The sequence below is a fragment of the Frankliniella occidentalis genome, unplaced genomic scaffold, assembly GCF_000697945.3.
Source record: "Frankliniella occidentalis isolate FOCC.00 unplaced genomic scaffold, Focc_3.1 Scaffold115, whole genome shotgun sequence".
Taxonomy (NCBI): Eukaryota; Metazoa; Arthropoda; class Insecta; order Thysanoptera; family Thripidae; genus Frankliniella; species Frankliniella occidentalis.
Window position 1 is genome coordinate 557,972 of NW_026267243.1, and position 4,434 is coordinate 562,405.

The 4,434-nt window shown below is 54.6% G+C and overlaps 1 protein-coding gene across 3 annotated transcripts in view; it reads right to left on the minus strand.

Annotated features, from left to right (window-relative positions):
• The window catches only part of LOC113216584 (transmembrane protein 43 homolog), an 87,549-nt gene that overhangs the window by 42,665 nt on the left and 40,450 nt on the right, over positions 1-4,434 (minus strand). For all 3 annotated transcript variants that reach the window (XM_052270275.1, XM_052270274.1, XM_052270273.1), the window contains exon 3: positions 2,742-2,813. The gene's annotated coding sequence lies outside the window, so the exon portion shown is untranslated. The remainder of the gene's footprint in view (positions 1-2,741; positions 2,814-4,434) is intronic.

A 4,434-nucleotide genomic window follows, 5' to 3' on the forward strand; every position in this document is an offset into this window, starting at 1 on the left:
GACGAGGAGGACGAGGAGGACGAGGACGAGAAGGACGACGAGGAGGAGGACGAGGACGAGGAGGACGAGGACGACGAAGAGGGAAGAGGGGGAGGAGGAGGAAGAGGGCGAGGAGGAGGACGAGACGAGGGCGAGGCGGGTGGAGGGGGGTGGAGGACGAGGGGGAGGAGCGCGACGACAAGGGAGCGAATCAGAGCGAGAGGGACTCGCGGGCGGCCAAGCTTTACCCCCATCCTCGAGCGTCTCGCCCAGCTGCCCCCGGCCGCCGCTGCCACGTGTCCGCGCCCCGCAACATGCAGTGCCACATTTTGTAAGCTTCACACCTGGAGCTGCATGACGCCGCGCCCTCGCCCCCACGCCGGCACCTTGCGAGGGCGGCTGCAACTTTGTGCCGCGACTGTACCATATTCCGAGACACAGCAGCAGCGCCATCGTCCGGACGGGGCGGGGGGGTCCCGTGCACAAGAAGCACGGTGGAGGGAGAGAAGGTGGCGGCACGAGGGGTCTGCTCGTGGGTCCAGAATCTCGACAGGTTGGGGGATTAACGCCCTAGTCGGGGCCAACTGTAGGGCCTGTTCACACTACCTTCAGTCGGGACCGCCGTGCAGGTAGGTAGGTGGGAAGCCCAGACTCAGCTTGCGCGGGACGGGCTCGTACCTGACTTCTCTCTCGCACACTCCGGCCGGGTGAGCCGGGCGAGGGTCGGTGCCGCTCAAGCTAAGTCGGGGCGGCCCGGCTACCTGCATAGGCCGCCCCGACTGCAGGTACTCTGTACCGGCACGTTAGATAGCCCCGACTCGGCCGTTAATCCCCCAACCTGTCGAGATTCTGGACCCACGGGTCCCTATGCTGGGAGACTCTCGTGCCGCCACCTTCTCTCTCTCCACCGTGACAAGAAGACACGCCACCCCGTCACCCTCCTCCGTCTCGAGCAAGGGGGAGAAACCCGCCGTGCCTGTTGTCCGCGCGGGGACGGCCGCGGCCAGTCTCCTCGCGGCCAGGACCGGGAGGGCCGAGGCCAGGTAACAACAAAGGCGCTGGGAATATCTGGTCCAACGCGCAGGGTCAGAGCGAAGGGCCAGCTCGGTGCAGCACGGCAGTGGCGTAGCAGCTAGCTGGGGTGGACAAGAGAGGTTGAGACCCCTCCCTCCCCTCCCTCTCTCTCTCCCAAGGGCCCTACTGGCTCTGGCTACGCCTCCGACACCGCGCCTGTGAATCGCGCGCCGCCCGCCTCGTCCTTCGCGAGGAGCGTTGAACTTGGCATTAGTAGCCACCCGCACCGGCCGGCGCGGGGCGCGGCGGCCTGGCGTGGCACAAATGGGCTTGCCATTAGGGATCACGAGGGGGGCGAGGACGAGGGGGCAGGGGGGGGGGCTTGATTCGGGCAGAGTTTTGGGCTGCTGCTGATGCTGCTAGCACTGTAAAGAGTACGAAGAATTGTCTTCGTAAGCCTACAGAGTAAACGGCAGCTTCGTAATTACAAAGCATGCATTGCAATTACGATGAAATAAAAACAGCGCTCTGTTGTAGTCTACGAAAGAATGCCCCCTTTGTGTTAATTTGTAATGCGAGGTTACTGATTCTTACACTTTTCACAATTCTGCTGGATCTGAGCGGGCAACTACTGAGGGTCAATTCCAGCAGCATACGAAGGCTGCCTATGACTACAAGGCATTCTTTGCAGCAAACCTTTTCAAATAAATTCCCGGGTAAAAATTATGTCTGTTAATTCAAGCAGTTTGCTGGAAATCCAAATCATTTTTCCTTGAATTTCAAGCAATATTATTGAATTACAAGACATCATTTTTACCGTGAGTGCTATCCCCGTCCTGCGGATAGGTGCCGTACACTGCACCCAGCCCAGTATCCAGCACCCTAGCCGCGTCCCGCCCTGGTCCCGCAGGGGATCATCCTCTTCACCTCCCTGCTCATCAAGCCCGCTAGCCTGTTCTTCAACCACCCACGTGTCCCCGTCCCCGATGATCCGCGGGCAGACCATCATCAGTCAAAACCATTCGCCCGTCGGGCTACGTGGGCAACCGAGAGAGTGAGAAGAATCTAAATGTATTACGGCCTGCCGATTGTCACAGTATAACTAACAAGAAACCTTGGAAACGCCATGCTCTGGTATGTTCTTTCCCCTTACTGAGCTATATGGCAGAGTGTACACACACTTATCTATACCGCAGTTTCGGCAGTTTTTCTCGTACTTAAACTGGCGTACTCCAATTTTTACACAAGTCGAATTCGTGAGGGGCGGTCCCCCAGAGCAGCGGGTCCCAAATGACTCGGTGGGCCCCATTTGGGGTCCTAAGTGGCGCGCTGGGCCCCCGCGGGTACTACCACTGGGTACCAAGCGCGGCTACCAGGCGGCCACCATTACATTAACGGATGAGAAACACGGGGAGTTGATTTTGTCCGCGCGTTGAATTCGTTGTGATGACGGAAGCACGTTTTCGTTTTTGGCGCGCGGGGGTGCTCTGCTGCACCAGACACCCAAGTGTTAGAACGTCGCACACTTGTAGGTGTGTCATGGACGCCATTAGCACACACAGGGGAAACAAGTGTATGAATTTTCCTACATGTGTGACATTTACACACTTTGCGGCTGGATTATAATGCTAATCGCACACAGGCACTGCTGCCGCTGCTGCTGCTGTATGTGTGTAGTGTGTGTGTGAGAGAGAGTGTGTCGTGTGGGAGACAGGGGCGGAGAGATGCCTTGAGCCACAGTGACTCACCTGGCAGTGGCTGCCCGCAGGGCGCGGTACGGTACAGCCTGGGACCGCGGGTCCCGCCGCCGCCGACTGGAGCTGAAAACACACAAAAAGCAAAGCGGGCCAGTTAGTATAGGGAAAGAAAGCAGGAGACGACATGGGACGAGTTCTTGTTCACACTAAACCATTATGCATTTTGTTGTGCATAAACTTGCAGGATTTCATGCAGCCATAAGTATGCACCAATGTTTATGCATAATAGTGTACAAAATGTGCATACTAATTATGCACACACTGTACATAGTTATGCATAAAATTGTGCATACTGTGCATGAAATCCTGCAAGTCTTATGCACAACAAAGTGCATAAGGATTTAGTGTGTTAATCCTCCTGGTTTCCTATCGACTTGCGCAAGGGCAAACGTGTCGTCGCGTTTATTTCCAATTTTCTCCCGTGCTAGTTGATTTTTATTTATCGCGCAAATGCGAGCGCAAATGACAAACTCTGTTCTGTTTAGTTGTGTAACCAACGAACTCTTCCGTTGTAATCACAGCGTTGGCGTGCGTCGCACTCGCACCACTCGCATTACACTGCGTGATCCGTTTTTGTTTCCTTTTCGCTACCCCCCTGCTTTTCGTTCAGAAAAAAAAAATGAAAATGATTAGTGTAAGCCTTTTGCTTTTGTGTGTGCCTGTGCTGATGGGTGTGGCGTGCAGGGCAGAGTGGGTGGGTGTGGGGGGCGGCGGGGTGAGGCCGTCACCACAGCAACGGGGCACAACAAACCTGCCGTGGGTAACCTCAGCATCGATTCTACCCCTGTGTGGGTACATGTACACTGGCAAAAACTCACAGGTCTCAGTATCCAACTGAAATAAACGTCTTATGTGTAGCCGTGTCGTGGGGGCACGGGCACACAACTGCATATCATACAGTACACCCAGAAAAACGCACCTTTCAATTTACGTCAAGTGCTTCCGTTCCAAAAGAAATTTTGACATTGATGGTGTACAGCTTAATACAGTTAGTGGAAGGGAATTCCATTGAATAAACGGAATTTCGCTATACGCCAAATGTCAACTTACGTTCGGATCAACGGAAGCACTTATTTGTGACGTGTATGCATGGGTGTATACGCGTTTCTTTTTCTAAGCGAAGTGAAATAACTGGTGACAAAACAAAATATGTCAATATATTGGGCGAAGCGGGCCACGTCACCCGGGGCGGGAGCGGCGCCGGGCGGGACCGGACAGGACGCCGCCGGACACACGCGGCACATTTTTTGACAGGGTCGTCGGGGCTGAATCGTAATCCATCCCTCCCCCTGCTTTGTATTCAAAACGTCGTTAGAGTTGGCCCGCCTCTGGCCCGCCCCGCCAGCGCGCGGCGCCCTTCTACGAGTAGCAAGGGTACCTCACCAGGTAGCTATACAGTACTCCAGCAGATGCCCAACCCAACTTCTGACGCAAAATTAAAGCCCGACGTGTAGGTATAGTTCCAGTCTCTTTTTAAACCTGTCGAGCACTGCACCTGATAAAGGATACGATTTTTTAAGATCATCTTTGAGTGCGGACAACTCAAAAATGGTTAGCGCGAAAACCAAAAAGTCTTCTTCACACTAAATCCTTATGCATTCTGTTGTGCATAAGACTTGCAGGATTTCATACAGCCATAGCTATGCACAGTTTTTAGCCCGCCCTTCTGCTTTTAAAAAAGCAT